This window comes from Harpia harpyja, chromosome 4 (assembly GCF_026419915.1).
Source record: "Harpia harpyja isolate bHarHar1 chromosome 4, bHarHar1 primary haplotype, whole genome shotgun sequence".
Taxonomy (NCBI): domain Eukaryota; kingdom Metazoa; phylum Chordata; class Aves; order Accipitriformes; family Accipitridae; genus Harpia; species Harpia harpyja.
In genome coordinates this window covers 78,458,074-78,478,052 of record NC_068943.1, presented here as the reverse complement: position 1 = coordinate 78,478,052, position 19,979 = coordinate 78,458,074, and the positions used below count along the sequence as shown (strand labels likewise).

General features: G+C 44.4%; 2 long non-coding RNA genes across 5 annotated transcripts; one reads left to right on the top strand and one right to left on the bottom strand.

Moving 5' to 3' along the window:
- Positions 1 to 347: 347 nt before the first annotated feature.
- Positions 348 to 4,720, bottom strand: LOC128140666 (uncharacterized). 2 transcript variants are annotated; one of them, XR_008234808.1, is made up of 5 exons: positions 4,417 to 4,720; positions 3,987 to 4,150; positions 1,013 to 1,144; positions 813 to 926; positions 348 to 697 (listed from the first exon to the last, which is right to left on the bottom strand). It is a non-coding gene; the product is annotated as an uncharacterized LOC128140666 (long non-coding RNA). The 2 variants fall into 2 exon arrangements; XR_008234807.1 differs by having other exon boundaries at positions 842 to 926.
- LOC128140667 (uncharacterized) lies at positions 4,081 to 19,755 on the top strand. 3 transcript variants are annotated; one of them, XR_008234810.1, is made up of 5 exons: positions 4,081 to 4,192; positions 14,778 to 14,940; positions 15,397 to 15,495; positions 16,394 to 16,479; positions 17,787 to 19,755. It is a non-coding gene; the product is annotated as an uncharacterized LOC128140667 (long non-coding RNA). The 3 variants fall into 3 exon arrangements; XR_008234809.1 differs by having other exon boundaries at positions 4,100 to 4,192; positions 13,980 to 14,940; XR_008234811.1 differs by lacking the exon at positions 4,081 to 4,192 and adding an exon at positions 4,799 to 5,297.
- Positions 19,756 to 19,979: the final 224 nt, after the last annotated feature.

Genomic DNA, 19,979 nt, shown 5'->3' with positions numbered 1-19,979 from the left:
TGCTGTTCATTAAGTGTTGGTTATGTATTGCTGGGTCAAATAGTTCTGAACTGAGTCAGCCATGTCAGGAAAAACTAAGAGAAAGCAAACTTGCAACACAAGACCTCTCTCGGTCTTAGGACTATTGCGTTTGGTTATTTGCTGTGTCTGTGCAGTGTGTATTGTACAGAGGCAGGTTTGTCTTAACCAATGCTATTTCTGTCTTCTCTGAACTTTTAATTTATATCCCTTTAAAATATGCTGCATTCAGGCTGACTAGTCCCTGAAAACCGCTCTGAATGGTCCTTTGTGAACATGATTGACAGGCTAGGCTGGTAATGCTTTAAAAAATAAAGCAAAAAGTAAAGTGTTTGCAAACTGAGCTGTATTTATTGAAGGTCTTTTGCCTGATGATTTCAGTTATTGACTCATGTGAGGCAAATACCCAGTCTAAATCCATAAGCCTGAAAACACTTCAAGTCTATCTCTGAGTACAGCTGTGTTTCGTAGGGCCTTAACTCCAGGTCCCAAGGCCTACTTCTGGAATCCCAAAGTGAGGGATGGCTGAACGCGATGTAAGGATTCCTCTTGACCTTCACAAGTTTTAGATCAGGACCTTCTTCTCTTCTGATGAAAAGACTTTGGACTTGATAGACTGAACGCCACTTGCTTAAGTTTGGTGACGTAAGTCCACCAAAAGAAAACAGTTTGTGTAATCCTATCCAAAAGAAATTACCGAAGTCACTGAAAGCAGGTAGCATTTAAACAATAGCATAGAAATTAGTTATTTTTCAGAGCATTAAAAATGAATTAATAGCAGAGCTCTTGTGTACCATATTTGACTTTTTTCCTTGAGGCCTACCTGAGGGATATCTAATCAAGTGCCAGGCAAGGATGGAAGGCAGCATTCATCTGGAGGTGGGAGTGGGAACTGCTAGAATTCTTACCTAAAAAAAAAGGATCAGTAAATAGTGGTGATACACAAAGAAACCCCAAACACTGGTAAGTTATTTCAGACTGGTACTATCCCCACCCCAAAAGCTTTCTCTTTGCCTTTCTCCTCTGGGCTGTATCCAGTCAACCAGCAACACGCTGTCTTCTCCCCTTCTCCTGTCTTCCTCTGAGACTGTCCCAGAATGACTTGAGGTGCAGAATCACTTCGAGGCTGTGAGTAAAGAAAGCCAGTGTTGGTACAGAACACGGAAACTGGTACTGCCTTCTCTTTGTTTCTTCCTCCTCTGCTATTGTACGTGTCAAAGAGTTCAACTATGGAGAAGGTAGCTCCTCAAGATGATCCAAATCTTGTATGTAATGGGAAGAAGTTTAAAAAAAGAGTGCTTAGGAGTTACCGGATGGAAAGCTTTCCTTTGGCAACATCTAATAGAGAGGATGGAGTAAAATCCCGAAGGCAGTTAGACTTAAATTTTGGCTTGGTACACCCTCAGAGATTACTGTTTATGGAATTAGCCTGTTCACCCCATATCCTCCCCCCCCCCCCCCCCCCCCCCGAGAAGATCTATTCCATATTTCCATCCCTGATTTCCATGATACCGTAGTAAAAACATGATCTGTCAGCATGGTAATAATTTAGTAGAAACTCGTGTAAAGGCAGATCTTGATGGGAACTTCTTACAACACAGATGTGGGATAATGCAGTGTCTTGCATTGGGATAGATACATTGTGACTTCTGTGTGCTGAACGGCGTGGGGGGGGTGGGGGGGTGGGAAACATTTAGAAATTCAGTACTTAAGATAAAATGAAATACAACATTGCATAGGATTGCCCCTAAAGCTTGACAAATATATCCAATTCTGGTCTCTGTGCATTTTTTAGGGTATCTCTGAAGGAAAGGGATCTGCTACTAGGTCCTGGGACACTCCACAAATCATTCACAAAAATAAATGCCTTGCTGAATCAGACTGTGTAAGAAAGCAAGCATCTCCTGCTGATGATGTGAAAATCTCCTCCTTTATTATGCAGCTGAATCTTACCACAGCCTCGTGTGGGAGATTATCGTAACAGATCTATCAAAGGCCATCATGAATGCCAAATTTAACATCCATGCTAGCAAGGGAGTCTTTATGCCTCCTCTCCCCGCTTGGCACTCCTGTTCGCTGTCTTTCCCTTCTCACCAGGATAAACTTCGGAAAGAGAAAGAACCCGGCACCTTGTGAGTGCTTCCAGCAGACAGCGAACCTGATTCGGGCTTGCAGTGATACCACTTACATCACCAGTATCCAAAAATTGTTCCAGCAAAGAACTGGCTTAATGGTTTGGGCAAGTAGCCACTTACTGCATGTAATCATCTGGAGGCCGAACAAGCCGTGCCCTAGACCTGGCAGGGCGCAGGAGGAAAAATCTGGGCGCTGAGCGTGGGGCTGGGGGTGACCGGAGAGGGCAGAAGGTAGCGTTCTCGGGGTGCCTCCAAAACCGAACCCGGCCGCAGGAGCCGGCGGGGATGGCCAGGGCACCCGGAGTTAGCAGGTCAAGGTCCCAGCCGCCCGGCACCGCAGACCCCCCCCGGCAGAAGGCAGGCGCCCGGGGGGGGCTGGGATCCCCCAGGACCTTCCCTGCCGCCGCCCGCCCCACCCCCGGTCCCGGCCGCGGCCCCCTCTCCGGCGGAGGCGAGGCGCGGAGAAGGGGCGGCCCAGCCCGGCGGAGGCACCGCGGACACGCGTGGGCCGGAGCAACCGGAGCGGCGCTGCCCTCCCCCGCGGCGGGGTTCGGGCGCGCTGCTCGCAACGGGAGCCGCGTGCTGCTGGCAGGCGGCGGCGGCGGCGGGGGGGTTATTTAACAGCCGGGCTGTCATTTCTAGGACAGCGGCTCACGGGAGGGCCGGGCAACGGCCCCCTCCCTCCCCACCCCGCGGCGGCTGCAGCGCCCGCGGGGATTGGCGGCCCCGCCGTGCGGCCGCCCCCCGCCGCCCCCGCGCCCAGCAGCCCCCCCCCCCGGCCGCCGCCGCCGCCCCCGCCGCGGCTTGGCGGGGCTGGGGAGCGCGGCAGCGGTCCCCATATGCGGTCAAAACCGTGGCAGTGGGAGTATGATCCCACACGGAAAGGAGCCGGCTGCTTCGCATCGGCTTTTTTTTTTTCCCTTTTTTCTTTGTGAGCACCTTCCAGTGCTAAAAAAAAAAAAAAATCGTTGCAGCCTATACAGCAAGAAATTGCTACTTGAGAAGATCTAGCCATACAGCAGAAACACTTCAGCGTGTACCCGCGCCTAAATATATTTGGAAAGGTGGGGGGAGGGCACTTTTACCCGGCTTTCATCAATGCCTGCTTGAAGAGAGACAGAAATAATTAAGGAAAAAAAAAAATCCCTCCCCTCCCCCCGCCCGAGCAATCATAATACATTGAAATTTCCCAAAGTCTAGTCAGCTGCAAAAAATAAATGTTTCTGGTGCTAGAGGATCATGTTGCAGAAGTGTGTGACTGCAAGACCTAGATTCCTTTCCCTGCTCCCCGGTCTCTTTCCTTAGGTGTTTTTTAGCATTATTATTTGTTTTGGGAGGGGAAAAATCATCTTCGCTTCAGTCTCTTGCTAGAGGTCCAGACTGCTTACGTCTGAGCGCCCCTTATCATTTCAGTGAATGGCAATTGCAGCCTTGGTGCTGTTATAGCAATGAAGCTACAGACGTCATTGCCTCCTGTTGGACGTGAGATGTGTCCAAGCATCAGCCCCTTTTGCTTAAGAAAAACTCTTTAACTTCCACGCAGCCGACAGGCAGGCTTTTCTAAGATCCCGTGGACCCAACATTGTATTGGTAGAGTTGTATCTTTTTATTTATCTATACATATACACATACACAGGTGTGCATGTGTATGTGTGTTTGTATGTATGTACGTAGAGAGACAGAAATAGATAAATTAAAGCTGCAGCTATATTGCAAGCTCCTCTAAAATTTCCTTCTCGTCAGAGTAGCTCTCTGCATCGTTTTGTTAAATACAGCCCGGCGGGAAAGCCATCATCAATCAATTTCGGGTAACAAAGAAGACTTGTTGAACACCTTGTTCTCCAGATCCCGGGAAGATGCTGGGCTGCTGGAGCGTGGAAGAGCCAGGATTGTGCCCCGAACTTCACCCACTTGGCAGCCGCTGTTCCTAAACCATTTCCCCTCTCCTCCCCTGCCTCTTTGCCTCCCGGACTGAGAATCTGCTCTTTAAAGTTGATCTGAAGGGGAAAGCAGAGACGAGCTTGTGCATAGTTTGGAGGGTAAGTTGCGTCCTCACCCCCCCCCCCACCCCCCCCCGCGGATAACTACCCGCTAGCGAGCCCTGAAATCCGCCAGGAAAAGGGGCAGGTGGGGGGGGACACACGGACGGAGGACGAGACGGGGCTCCCCGGGGGAGCGGTACACCTTGCACCCAGGACTGAAAGGGTTACAGAGGAAGCGAGAACGACCGACCGACCGACCGACTGACTGCGGGGCTACTGACTTGACGGCGGAGTTTGCAAGGTGCGAGTGATTCGTGAACATTCCCAGCCGGCTGCGGAGCCCCGCAGCACCGCTCCGAACCGCCGCTCCCGCAGGTGCCAGGCGGGGTGCCCGCAGCCCCCGCCGAGCCGCCCCCGCGGGCCGCGCCGCACTGCGCCCCCGCCCGGCCCCGGCCCCGGCAGCCTCCGGGGAGCCGAGGATCCCCGGCTCCCAGAGCACATGACCCCTGCAGGGAATTTAGCCTCCCTGCACCTGCAGGCGCTTGTCATCCCTCCTCCTCCTCTGCCCCCGGTTTTCTTTTTAATCCCCTCGTCCCCCCACTCGCCCCCCCCATCCATTCAGCTCTTACCCCCCCTTCTTTTTTTGACCAGAAGGAATCCCAACAGGGAAAAATAATATCAATCGGCTCCCTCCTTCCTTCCTCCCCCCCAATAAAAAAAAGCGCCACCAGCTAACATTTGGAAAAACAACAGAGGACTATTGCCTCTCTCGTTAATTTTCACTCACATGCTCAGATGAATGAGCAAGGAAGGGGGAGACCTCAACAGCCCCTTTAGACGTGGGGCTGAATTGATGGGATTGTGATTTGTAGGATTTCTCCACTTAGTCCCTGCCTCCTACTTGCTCTCCAGCCACTCCAAAGTCTCTTCCCCTCTCTTTAAGCAGCGATTTCTTTCAATCTCTCTCTCTCCCTCCCTGTGTCTCTCTCCCTCACACTCTCCCTCTCTCTCCACATCCACTCATCTCCCCGGAGAGAGAGAGGAGAAACTCAACTCCCAAACACCGACCAGATGTCGAAGAAACGCAAAGCCCTGGAGGGTGGCGGAGCCCGGCTCCCCCCCGAGGACCCCAGAGCCTGCTTTGGGGCCGGCGAGGAGCAAGGTAGGGCGGTGGAGGCCCGCAGGTGGCCGGGTGGTTGGCAGCCGGGAGCCCACCGCAGGGGTGCGTCGGCCTGGCTGGCCTCCCGCAGCCCACCGACACCGGGGTGACTTTGGCGTTTAGGCCGGGCTGCTCCCATTGCTGGGCTCAAAACCGCTCCCGCCGCACCGACCCTGAACTTCTGAGAGGGGAAGGGTTAAGGGGGGGCAAGGGGAAGGGGAGAGGGAAGGGGGTGCGGGAGGGTGGCTGAGGGGGGTGGCGGGTCAGCGGAGCGGTCCAGGCTCCCTTCCCCACTGCAGTTTGTCACTGGCATGGGCATAGCCACGCTGCCTCATTGATTTGTAGCTTGTGTAAAAATTTCTGTTTGCAGGGCACTCCTAGCTTGGGCAGCGAATGAGCTATAGGCACCTAATATATACGCTGTGGTTTTGCGTGGGTCCCGTTTCCTTCAGCAAGCCCCCGTCCCTGGTACGATTTCGGTTGCGTCATGTTGAGGCTTCAAATGCTGCACTTGCAGCGCACTTTGCATCCAGCTAAAGTTGGTTTTTCCCCAGCCTTGGTGCTTTGCTGTAATTTTCAAGCTCCAAGTATTTGTGGTGAAAGCTGCTCTGTACTTTCTGACAAGATAATATCAATGTAGCAGCCGAGTGGTGTAAAATCAGCTATGCACACAAGTGTGAGGGAGTTCTGCAGCCGAATGTCTTGTTCAGCCAGCCCAGTGGGTTCCCTTCCTTTGTGTTTATTTTAACTAAGTGGGCCCAGATGAACCAGGCTGAGCTACAGGGCTCTGGGCTTGGGGCTGTAGTGCAGAAGGGAGAGGAAAATACCGGTTGGATTCAGAGCAGTGTTTCAGGCTGTTGCAAATGGCTCTGGAGGCTACAGTGGGAGATGGTGGGTGTGTGTTGGGTTCAGATGACGATGTGAATATGTCCCTGTGCGTGCTCAAATTCAGAAATGAGGTGCTTTTGCCTGGGCAGGTGTGCACAGAGCAGAGAGGGATGGAATGAGTGTGTTCTCCAACATGGAGTCCGTGGCCCTTTTTGTAAAGGATGTAAAGGATCATAACGTCATAAGTCACCCAGATCAAGAAATTCACTTGCCACCATGGATATTTTTGCTTTTTGCAAGGAAATGTCTCCAGCACGGTGGCTGGTGTGCTCTTCTGGTTTCATTAGAAAGGAGCACTGGTAGTGATTCACCATCTCTCTCAAAAGATATGGCTTAGGGTTTATGTGGCTGTTGGTTTTAAAGTGCTTGGCTCTCCCACAAGAAAATAAGATCCATGTTCATATTTTCTTATAATTTCTTTGCTTAAGACTAATCTTGACATGGGAGGGACATTTTCAGACCCTGTGAATGACTTTATTTGCATGACAGCATTCAATGTTTTTGCAATGTGGAATTTTGCTGTTACTAACCTGGAAAATCTTACCTCTTTGTCAGCAATGGAGGAGGTTAAACACAGAAAGGGCATTCAGCATAGACCTGAAAGTTGGCTATAGATTACATGTAATTTTAATTTAAATCTATGCCAATAGTGGGTGTAGGAGCACCTTACACATTATTGTGATGCAGTGATATGTGCCTGGTTTTCTTTTTTTTTTTTTAATTTTTTTTTTTTTAACTCCATAATAGTATTTCCTATAACACTTCTGGTTATGTAACAAGGAACAGAAAACAAAATATAACTTCAAAACAGGATTTTTTTTTCTTTATTTCAGTGTGTACAAAACAAATGAAATGGAAAGTGAAATAAAGCATTAATGTGTATTTGAAGAGAGTAAATAATGTATCATTTTCCTCATAAGGGGACACAAGGTATTTTGTAAATCAAACTGATTGAAAAACCTGTGCTTGCACCTAGGTAGTCCAGGCTTGTATCATCTTTGACACGGTAAATGATGAAATTAAATTGAAAATGTACTTTTATTTCTGAGCTCAAATTTATTTTTGTGAACTTTTATCCTGTTTATTTTCTCCCTCCTATTTTACAGGAAGGAATGTTGCTTGTTAATTACATTGTCTGTGACTACGTAACTGTAGAAACCATTAAGAGTGTGCAATGTATCACAATGTTGTAGGGAGTGTATTTTTGTGTGAGATGGTGGATGCAAAGCTTTCTTAAGGCATGAGATGTGCAGGTAATTTTGGGGGGTTAATCTGAAGTATTTCCCTATGAAGCACTGTGCTCCTACAGCAGGTTTACTACCTCTGTGGAGAAGGCATACTTGCTAGTTTGGAGGGAAAGTGTGTAATATTTGCCCAGAAGTATGGAAAAGCCATGTAACTCCTGGGTTTTAGCATTAAAATGTGTGTGCATTGGGAGCAGGGAGGCGGGGAAGGGGAAATGGGCATTAGTAAACGAAGGGAAGAAAAATAGAGAGCTCAGATTTCTGGAGGCTGCCAAATCCTGTGTTCCTGCAGAAGTCGAATGCAGAAGCCCTGCTGTCCTCGGCTAACGAGGTGACTTCTTTCGGTGACAGAAGCACGAGTGTGTGAGAGCCTGGATCCAGGTCTGCCATCTTACTTCCCCGTGTCACCTGGCCAGCTGAGGGCATGCGTTGCTAACAGATGAATCTCAGACCCTTTTGAGGGTCTGCACTTCTGTTTTTGAATCTTAAGAGAGTGCAGACTAATTCTTAGCTGCTCTAGACTGTGTTGGATATTTGGCCAACTGAAGTGTGCGCTTGCGGAGTTTCATTCAGCTCTTGTTTATCCTCACTTGGCAAAGCTGTGGGTGGACAGACACTATGTAGGCCACGATACAGATTTTTTCAAACTTCCCTGGTGTGGTTTTGTTTTTACTCTTCTTCAAAGTATTTTATGAAGGACTCTGTAATCCAAACTGCAACCTTGCCTTTTATGGTGGGGTCTGATGCTATACATTTCAAGCCTCACTGGTGTGGAGAGGAGATAAGGGATGAGAGTACTCAGCATCTCCCACCTTCTCAACAGTGAGAGCCTGAACCTGTCTGTCTAACTCAAGGCATTTCACTGCTTCACCTTATTAAGAGGTGATCTCCTTTGGCTCATTCCCATAATCTGTGGAGACACAGTGGCATTTCTGGGGAGAATTCAGATTTTCATGTGAGCTGAATTGCCTCTCAGAGATGCCCCTTTCTTTCCATCGACAGTGCACAGAGCCTGGGGTAACTACACTGGTTTACTTCTACCAGTCTAAGTGGCAGAAACTCCAGTGAAGCTGGTAGGGTCTGAGCGGAGAAACCAGACGTGGTTGTTCAGTGTGATACCCAGTGTGGAGAAGGTGGGATTTGTCTGTTGAAATGCAGCTCTCTGGACTCCCTTTATAGTCGGAAGCAGAACATTTCCAGGGAGCAATTCATCTCTTCCTGAAGTGGAAGTCTACATTTAGTCAGCAGAACCAGATCTGAGAAGTGCTGTTTCTGCCAGTTGAATATAAAGGTAGTCCAAACATCTAGCATGCATGTAGACAACTGTATTTCAGCAGATGACTCCTGTCTTTTGACCAGATCTTTCAGGCTTCAGTGTAAGTCAAATGGCAAAGATATTTTTCAGCTGCATTTGAAGCAGAGGTCTTCCCTTCTGGCGATAACCCTTTTGCTCAAAATTGTAGCAGAAAAAAACTGAAGAAGGATCCTGTTTTCTGTGAATCGCTGTTTTCTATGAATGTGTTGAAAGCTAGTGTGGAAGATGTAAAACTGGAGGGTGTTGGTTTAAAAACAAACAAATACAACGTGGACACTTCTCAGGCACAATGTCATGTTGCATTTGGTCCTGAATTATTCAGTAATGCTCTTCACAATTATCCAGCAGTTCCTGGATATAGCATAATACAGTATTTTGGAAATTTTTATGCAGACATTTTTGAGCCTGATGGATTCAGGGAAGGAAGAATCTCTAAATTCTCATTGGGCTGCTCTTTCTCTATTTGGATTGCATATGAAGATAAATAAATGCATTTCTTTTTCCACCTCCCCTGTGGTCCAGTTGTTCAGAGTGCTGAATGGTCTCCATTGTCACAAATATGAGTGATAGTTCAGAGTTTTCTGTGCTTTACAAAATTGGTAGCTAAAGAGAGAACTGTTGCAAAACTCTCCCAGAGGCAAAGTTGAACTCCTATCTGCCCAAGAGTAACTTTTAAGACGTGATTACTTTCTTTGAATTCAAAGAAATGGGACTGGCCTGGCCACATGCATAGAAGTTAATCATGTGCATAAGGAAATGTTTGCAGGATTTTGAGGGTCTTAGTTATTATTAACCAAAGCCCTCTTGAGAGTCACTTCTACGCAAAGGATACTTCCCTGGTACTTACTAGGGGGAGCAGTTTATACTAAACTGTTCTCTCTGACTAATACTAGATGATTTGTGTGAGTGCTTAGCATTCACGATTGTCTTGAACTTTGGTATTAAGTTATTGGTTATTTTTAAATCTTAATTTGGGATCATCAGACACAGGAAACCAAGTTCTGTCCTGTTATTCAAGGCTTACATTGATGAAATGGAAATCAGAATTGAACCCAACTTCTGAATTACAGTTTTCCCCCCATACTCAGTCTTCATCAGTGCAATTAAAGTTATACTCTTTACTCCATTTGTTGTTTTACCATGCAAGTGACTATTGGGATTCCTTTGAGCTTTGCACATGGTTGTTGATCTTTGTGTTTCTCTGATACAGGTGGAAAAGCAAAGCAGTTCTTCCCTTGTGTGTGCGATTTGAGGCTTCAGTTTCTCCTGTACTTGCTTTTCTCCATCCTCTGTGTCCTGGCCAATCTTTTTTCCACGTAGCTTCTGATCCCTGAAACAAACAAGCCCTCTCTGTCTCAGGATCCCACTCTGGAAGATCTGGCTACTTGGAGTTAAGGTGTTTAGCGACAGCCTTATGCATTTGTGAGGGCATGGGAAAGAGAAGGGAATTATTGTACAGCTTGGGTTTTCTGCCAGTACTTTAATAGCACAGAAAAAAGTGATCCTTTTGACTCCGTTCAGAGGAAAAAGTTTGTGTCACCAAAAAAAAGACAAATCCAGCAACAGCTTTTTGAGGGCTTTGTTGATGGAAAAGAAACCATGTTTTCCAAAGCTGATTCTCTCAATGGTTGCTGATAGTTTCCTGCATTAGATTTTGATTTTTGATCTTTCTCCCCTGAGACAGTCAAGGATCTGTCTTCCAGATGCTGTGAACGATAGATGAGGTCTAACTTTTGGTTTCAGAGGATCAAATTCAACATGCTGAAGACAGTTTTACCAACCCACTTCAGTGTACGTGAAGCTGCAAACTGAGAATGCTGGAAAGATGTAAAGCTAAGGAGAATTCAAAATGTTTGGGAAGAGAGAGCGGGGACAAGGTATATATGCTGTGAAATAGCATTGTAAGTGCTCACTGGAAAAACAGTCTTCCTCAGCTGTTGTTGCTGACTTGCCTTCCCATCCACTGTCTCATAAAGACTGTTGAGGAGCTTTTCTGTTCCCATTTGTTTCAGAAAGGTATGTTAGTGTGTGCCTAGGTATAAGTTTATGAGCCTTGTTTGAAATAAAATAAAAAGGCTAACGCTTGAGCGTTTTGCTGAGTTGGTGTTTCCATGTAGGAGAGGACTTTTCTGTCCAGTGGTGCAGTACTGCCTAGTACAGCTGGGTCTTGAGCTGCTGCTAGCAAGATGTGAGGTCACTGTCTGCATTCTAGGGGAAAAAAGCTATCGCCACTGACGTCATGAGGCAGAGCCATAGGGAAAGGGGTGGTATTTTAAGTACTTGATGTAGTTGCTTTGTTTGGAAAGTGTGACTTTGGGTGAATTACTGACTTGCCCTATAAATAAATTTATCCAAACATTTTAAAAATGGAGATGACTTTTTAATTATTTGTGGGCACTTAGATATTTCAGCTATGCTGGTCATGTAGCGTGTATGGTAATGCTATAAAAACGCCTAGTGAGTCAGGAATTGAAATTTCAGTGAAAAGCAGCGGAGAAGCTTCCTGAGTGACTTTTAAAAATGGGACTTTGGTTAAATAACCAGCCTTTCCAGGAAAAGCATCTCTTGAAGCTTTGCGATAGCTGCTTGAGACTCTGCTTTGGGCTCCATGAAGTTGTAGGATAGTTACCGCGTTGATGGTAGCGTAGGCCCGTTTCCATCTGACTGTAAGTGCAGGATGTTAGTCCGTCCTCCTGGCTGGCCCCAGCCTGCAGACGGTGATACTCCAGTGTACCAGTAAGTGTTAACTGAAGGCAGCAACTGCTGTACAGTGGAGTCAAATTGTGCAGCTGGTGGAGTCCACACCTGGTGATTACTGTCTCCCTACCTAAAAAGTCAATGGGGAGAGAGCGGCTCTGGAGAAGATCTTCAATGGAGATGGCCTCCTGACTGCACAGTGAGTCTGAGTGGCCTCCCGGAGGGGACTAGGACTAGTCGTTGGAGACCCCGGCCCTCACCTGGCCTCAGGTGTTCCCGTGACTTGTAGAGGCGCTGCCTGGGTAATGGAGACCCTGGCTGACAGAGAAGAAAGGCTCTTGATTTAGGACACCTTCTAAAACCTGTAGAAAAAGCTAAATAGGGAGGAGAGTCATAAAGGTGAGAGGACTGTAAAGGAAGTGAAACTGAAAATGTAAAAACTTGGCAGGTTTCCTTTAATTTCTGGTAGAATGAAACTCTGTGTGCATCTCCTGGATTTAGTCACAATGTGTTGTGTTGCTTCTGTTTGTTTTCCTTAGCCACTGTCCTCTTTCTGTAAATAAATAAATAAATGAATGAATGAATGAATGAAGCTGCTTCCCTATTCCTGATCAGCCAAGGAATGCATACCTACCCTGACTATGAAATGCACGAGGGAGAGCCCTGGTCTCGCTGTTATGGTGTCCGCATTTACCTGATCACACAGTGTTGGCAGGAGGCTGTGTTTTATTGATGATACCACCTTGCTTGCTATGGTTTCTGAACATACCTGAGTCCAGTGCGTCTATATGGGAAAGGAGGAGAGTTGCACAAGCCAAGTGACATGAAAATGCAGGTGTATTTATTTTTTAAAGGCATTGTGTTGTTAATATGCAAAACCAGAGACTCTAATAATCTCTAACAAAGCACTTCTTTATTAATAAAGTCCCTTTGCTTTTTCACCCTGTGGCCTTAAAGTTTTTGTACTATTTGGGTGTAATCCTGTTTTTAAGTTACTAGTGATAATGCAGAAGCTTGGCAACTCAGTGAGCAACAGTTGTGGCTTTATGCTGGAGGAGGAGAAGAGGGCTGCTGTCTGGGTTTGATGGGCTAGAATACAGTCGGTTTGTGTGTTTATCACTTCAGTCACAATGTGATGGCTAATAATGTTGACATTTAAGGTGTGCCCACACATTGGGCAATTGAGCTTGTGTTCCTAAGCTCATTCCTAGTATGTCTGCTAACATGTGGAATGAGCAGCTGTATTTCGGGTGGCAAGCTGTATTAAAGCCATCCACACTGTGTTTTAGTTGACTACCGTATCTCAGCTGAGGGGCAGTTGGTAATAGATTGATGCTTACATCGTTTTTCAGTTAGTGTTGGGCCCAGACATAATACAGGAAAATTAAAAATTAAAACAAGTGCAATACGGATCAGAGGTGGAGTTGTCATACATGACAGCAGCGTGAAATGATAATTCTAAGAAATGAGAGAGGAAACAAAGCTAATCCTCAGATTGTACTTGGAAAGCACTAATAGATGTCCAGCCTTCAAGGGAAGGCTTAAGTTTAGAGATGAAGGTAGAAAAATGACAGAGCGAAGATGTCAAGGCACCCAGAAAAGGCAACCTCTGCATGAGCATAGGCTAAAAGTCAGAAGAACACCATCTTCAAGAATAGCCCTTTTTCATAATAATTTTTATGCAATTGTCTTAATCTTTATGTAGCTGTTAGGTTAGCGTAACAAATTAATATCTGTGCAAGATAAGCAAATTGACTGTTCTGTTCTGTTTCTGATCAGGTTAGCTTTCTAGACCTTGCCCACGGAAAGTCTGATTTATTTTTCACTTTTAGTCTTTATTCACCTGCATTATTTTTCTGTCATATTTCCTTTAGCATGGATGCAGCCGAGATGGGCTTATGCTGTCTATAATTATTATTCAGGCTTTGCAGATCTGCTCTGTATATTGTTAATCACTTTCTAATGTTATGTTTTGTAACTAAGGATTGCAAATGAGTAAGATCAGATGGTAGGTCTCTGTTTTAACTGCCCGCGCATGTTCTCCAGCTGTCCTTGGGAAAAAAATTGTGTAAGTTACGCAAAGTGGCTTCAACTTTGTGTGACCTTGCCAGAAATGGGACTAGGAGCGCTCACACCTAGGGTGTGTCAAGAAACAATTAAGTGGCCTTCCTCCTGCTTTTCAGTTGGTTTTTGCCATCTATATAAGACTGCATGAGTGCTTCTAGTCTCTTTGAAGGCCAAACCAAAACCAGGCTCACAGAGTCATATCACAGCTTGTCTGGGCAGCGGTAACTAACAGTTGAATGTGCCTGCAGGGCATGAATAATGTCCTCAGTTATGTGGAGGGAGCTGTGGACAGTTCTCTCTGCTCTGCCGCTCTTCCTCAGTGTAAGGAAGGCTTGGCTTCTTATGAAGCTCAGTACCTTCTTGGAAACGCAAGAAATGTTGCATAGGTCAATTTTTGCATTGGTTAACTGCAGGCCCTTGCCTTCAGTGTTTTGGGGATGTTGGTGGATTTTTTTTATTTTGTTCTCTTTACAGAATGTGAAGAACTGCAGCATTTTCTTGCAATGGACCTTCTGATTCCAGGAGACGGTGCTGTGGCCCATGTGGGGTTTTGAGGCAAATCACATGGATTGCATTGGGTTCTGATCATGGTACCTGAAACAGGCGAATTCTTAAGATCCAGATACTTTTCTGCAGAAGGTCCTATTTGAACGTTGGTCATTATTAAACCACTTGTCCTTCGACTTGCATAGCCTGTTAGTTGCAAACCATATATGCTTACCTTAGCATGAGGAAGTTTGCAAATATTTGGGATTTCAGTGCCGTATGCAAGAACCACGTGCTGAGATTTAAGCAGGGGGTTGAAGGTGCGCATGAGACACAAGCATTTGACTAGATGAAAGGCCTACAGTTGGCACATCAACAATGGCAGCATACAGCTCCACAGATTTAAAACTACACAGGAAGATAATTGTGACCTGGCTGCGTACCTTCCTCTGCCATGTCTGGGGGAAGGAGAGACCCACTGCGGTTAGCCTGCATCGGTAGGGGAAAGCTACAGGTAGTCATCTTTCCCTGTCTGTTCTGTGAAATACAAAGCCAAAGTCCTAACCGGTGGTAGCTAATACTTGCAAAGAAACGTAAGTGTACACCTCTGCTAATGCTGTACATGCAGCTTTGGAAAAGATTTTCATGAAGATGTGAAGCTGCTAAACCAAGGAAGGGGTGGATTAACACTGGGAAGAGACCGATGTAGTTGTAACTATATATGCTGTATACAACATTTTTATTGGGTTTTGAAGGGCCAAAGCATCGAGATAATCCTTTATCTAGGCCTTTGCAGCTAATGATGCAAGTGGCTTCTGGTATGCAGCTTCTTACAGGATGCTCTTGACAGATGCCATTAATTCTGCGACTGCAACCCAGGCCTTGGGTGCTCCTGAAATTTTCCTTGGTCGGGGTATATCTTCTCACCTTCTCCTTGTATCACTCCCAGGTAAATGGAGAGTAATTAGAAATAGGCTGTGCCTCACTGGTTTTTAAAGGCAGAATATGTGTGACACTTAACCTTTTTTTTTAATGATTAAAGAATTATAGCAGTCATTTTTGGCTGGGAAACTGCAGAATAAGCACCACTAATCCTAAAGCATTGTATATTTTTAATTTGGGATTATAACAGGCTATGAAGGAAGCAGGAGGAAAAAAATGTAAAGCTTAACATGAAGAAATATTTAATTTTATTCAGAAAACATTTTGGCAAAAATCCTCTGGATCTGCACAGAACCTACAGATTTAAGATGTCTTTGCACAGCCAGAGGCTGAGATCATGGCTGTCTAACTACAGTTGGATATTTTCATATCTGCCAAGTTTAGCCTTAAGTAAATAAATGGAAAAAGGTCATGCTTCATGCTTTGTTCAAACTCTTGAAATGGTTCTCACTTAATATTCTAGGGGATAGTGACCTCCCTTTGAAGATACTGTCCTCCTGCTCAAAATCCTGCATGGAACCAAGAAAGTAGCTGTTTAAATGAAGCCATGAAATGTCTGAAGGTACTTTCTGGAATCCCTTAAAATGACCCTGGTTCAAGAAATATGCCCTACTTACTGCCAGGAGTGCAGTAAAGTCAATCACTGGAAATCTATTAGTTGTGGGCAATTGCAAGCACGTTACCCAACATTAACCCACAAAAAGGAAAATTAACACAGTTAAGAGTAGTTCTTGCCAGAGAAAGATGAACAAATAGGAGCAGAAGCTGAGTGGGAAGCTTCTAGCAGCAGGAGGGGGGGACTGTAAAGATCATCTGTTCAGACGTGCTTTTTTACTTCTCCCCCCGCAACTCCCCAGGTATCTCCCTCTCTCTCTCTCTCATTTTTTTTAAAGACACAGATGCAAATATACCTAATAGCTACTGTGAAATCTGTAATAAGGATCAACTAGCCAGGAGGCAGTTTTCAAGGACCACTGTGATTGAGGGTAATGTTTTTACAATGAGGTCATGTCCAAAGGCAGCCTCAGCTGATGGCAAGCTTGTACTTGAGCACTGAATAAGCACCTTGTCTTGCGTGGTCCCTGCTCCAAAGAGCCTGCAATCTAATAAATCTGGCACACACATACAGGGCTGAATTTTTAAAATTGCCCATTTTATAGGTTTTTGGGTTTGGTTTGTGTAAAGTCATTGAACTCTTCCTTCTTTATCTCCCTCTATTTACTCATCTCTTCTCTGCCTTAGTACTCCAGCAAGCCAGTGTTGTGCAAAGTGTTTCTCATTACCTCAAGTCCTGTGAAGATAGCCACGAGGTTGACAGAAGGGAAGCAGCAGACAGGGCAGAGGGTGTTTTCTGGTAGGCCTGCAAAGAGAGCAGGAAAGATGGGCAAGGCATTTCTGTCTGCTTGCTCCTACCTTCTCCTTTATTTACAGTTTTCTGATGCTATTTCTCTTTTCCTCAGAAATGCCCATCTCTGTAATAGTCAGCTGCATCTGTGCTCTGCGATAACATTGCTGTTCAAACGGTGGGGTGGAATGGAGCATGTAGGTGAGAGAAAAATATCCAAAGTCAAACAAACTCAAGCAGGATTTGGCCAGAATGTTTTGCTTCAAGACTTCCAAGCCAAAAAAGCTCAGAAAAAATGTCTCGCCTTGTTGTGCTATGTTCATAGTCATGGCAAACCACGTAGTGTCTTACGTGGCATTTCGTGACCTTCGAAGCAATGACCTCTGTTTCCGAATACATGTAGACTGTTCAAGTCTTTGCAGGCTTGTCATGACAGCTTGAATGACACCAGTTAGTTTATACAAATTAAACTGTGAAATAGCTCATGGTTCATTCTGGTATGGTAAGGTGGTCCTTTGCACTGTGTCACCATTTGAGGGTGACTCTTCTTCACTGAGTTTAATAGCCCATCTCCTTTTGCTAAACCCCAAAGTCAGTATTTTTGAAAGTAATGATATTAAAAGTAAAGTATTTATTTTAAGTTTTTATTTCTATAAAGTATAGAAATTCTTGTTTGAGCATCCTTTCTTTTATCTGTTTGAAAATACTTTTCCTTAAAAGAAACTAAATGTTCTTAGTATTTTATTCTGCTGTGAAAAGTCTCTTTCTTAACAAAAAAAAAGAGGAGGAAAGAAAGAGTCATTCACTCACTAAAACAACTTGCCAGGGGTATTTAGAGATACCCTTTGTTTACCATGAGGGAGTATTGTTTTGGATGGTTGGTGTTTTTCCTTCATTTTCTGCTGCCCATTAAATCTAGTGGAAAAGAAACAAAACCCAGCTGGTGATCAGGGAAAGTGGTTTACTGGTGTTTTTTTGGTTTGTTTTTTTTTTGTTTTGTTTTTGTTGGAGGTTTTTGGGTGTCATGCAGGGGAATTTACCAAAGATAATAGGCTTGGGTAAGTGTTACCAAGGAGGACACTGTGAAGGCTATAGTAGTACAAGTTTATTAGAGAGTTTTGTTTGACCAGTGGAGCTTTGTGCTACCGGTTGTGGTGCTAGGTAAAATGGGGAGGGGTTTCAGTATGGGTCTTGGAACACAAGTTGAATTTGCTTCCGTACAATAAAGACTTCTACACAGATTTATTGAGAATAGAAATCCAGGAAAAGATTCCAAACAGGGAATGCCGTGACTTTGTTTTACAGCTTCCTTCACCATCTTTCTGGTGTTTCATGTTGGATTCTTTTTTGTTTTTCCCTTCTAAAATGATCCTCCAAATTCTGTTGCAGGACACTGTCTGCGCTTTCCTCCTCTTCAATTGTTTATGCTTAATTTAGAAAACCTAAATAAGTGATATGATAATGTATAAGCTAATGATTTTCCTTAACCATTTTCTTCCATCCTCCAGATGTCTCTGGAGTACCACATGGTACAGAAAGTTCATTTGAAATGAGTGCTGTGCTGGACTATGTAAACTCCATAACTACTTGGATGTCAGTTGGAGGAAAAATCATGTCAGGTCATCACTGGAAACTGCTGGCACAGCTCTGCTTTTCAGTAACTTTTAGTTCTCTAACCTAGTTTCTCTAGTTTCTCATTTTATTAGAAAACAGTAAGAGACATTAAGTAACTCCTCATCTACCTTATATCCTTGCATAAAAGGACATGCACCATGCTGGTGCTGTTAGAAGTGCTGTTGAACTGTACAGCTGTGGTACTGAGGGTTATTCGAGATGGAATGTGTCTGGAGCATGGCATTTGTAAAACTCCAAAAGTTATTACTAAAGTCCTGCATATGTTTTTGATATTTGTAATGATATGCCTACACAGTATTAATACCAGGTTAGGCTTGTGGGGGTTTTTGTGGATTTTGTTGTTTGGGTTTTTTTGTTTTGTTTTTTTTTTGTAAGTAGGTTTTGTTCTTTAACTGTCAAGTTTTGTCTCACAAAGCTCCACTTATTTAAATGATGGCCAGACATGATGGGTCTTATGCTATCATCATGACCAGCCGTTCAGCTGAGGTCAGAAGCTATGAACTTCTTCAGCTCTTTCATCAGCTCAGTGAGACTGGTAAAAGCAGATATTCTCTCTCACAATTTGCTAATCACTGAAGAGCACAAAGACAACAAGGCAATGCTGAACAAACCCAAATATCTCTTTGTGCTGCCTACATGTTGTTGTAGTTGTACCCATCTTTGTTCATTTTGCTTGCTTCTGCTTTTTTGTCCTAGTAAAAACTCTTCTCCTTCCCTGTCCTCTTTCTAAATCTACCCTGCTCTGCTCAGAACTTGCTTTCTAGAGCATGAATGATCACCGTCGTGTCAGATCTGGGACTTGGTAAGGAGTGGGGTTAGGGACTGAAGAAGGAAAAAGAGGTGAGTTTTGGTGTCATCTCTGTCTCATTCTGCAGACTGAATTCTGCTACTTCTTATACTGGTTTGTTGCATTTGGGCATTTGTATTTTAAAATAACTTAAACTTAGGAGTTTGTTTGTCAGGTAGCAGAAGATGAAAAGCACCTGCTCCAAAAAAGCTAGCTGAATTATCCAGGTGGAGCAGATGATACTTAGTAAGAGTTCAAGGATGTACTGAAAGAATGGGGGAAATGGTTACAAGAGTGGAATGATATATATATGTAGTAATAATAAAAATAATTTGTTATACTTGCTAAGTCTGAAGCCTGTCTGTGGAAGGTTGCCCTTTTTTCTTGTACCCAGAATTCTTCAGCTTGACTATTGGTATCGGTTAACTGCAGGCCAGAACTTCTCTACCTGCCAGAAGAAATACTTTTAGTTGCAGGAATCTGTAGAATTTTCTTCTTTTTTTTTTCTTTTTTAAGAAGATGACTTCTGCCAGCCTACCAGAACTGACTTAAAATTGGTAATTTTAGATAATACATTAATATTTAGCTTTGTTTTCCAAATCTAAATTATTGAGTGCAATACTTTGAATGTGAGCATAGGTAGGAATAGAATTTTATTTCTGGAATCAATGTTGTCCTTGCTGACATGGCACAGAATATGGTACATGACATTAAGCCACATCCTTATATAGGGAAAATTGTTGAAGTTAGAGGTAGTGCATTGGCCATAGTACAATTGGGCTCTGCTTAACTACTCTAGAGCAACAAGTTGATGCTGCTGGGGAAAGGGAGATTGGGGTGAACATTCATCCACTGTTCTCACCCTTGCTTGAGCTGGTGAGAGGCCTACTATGAATATCCTGATTTGGTATTTAAGGTAATTGAATTGAATCTGGCATGAGACTCTAAGCAACAGTTATTGGAAGCAATATTCACTTTTGAATACAATGTGTAATAAATTTTTTAAATGTTTGCTGAACATGTTTTTTCTGTAATAAACTGCTATGGCATTTGAATGTCTTCTGTTGTCTTTTCATGGTAGTTTCACATTTCAAACACCTTATGCATGTTGTGAGAGTCCTTTCACAGCAGGAGGTGAGATTATCTTTATTGTGAGTGGGCTTCTTTCTTTAGTAGGAGTTGCAAGCATCCATGCTGTCTACTTTGACAGTTCTACCTTCACATTAGTCTGAGGGTCAATTACTGTTTGAAAGTCTGGCTTTTGAGTTTTCCCAAACTT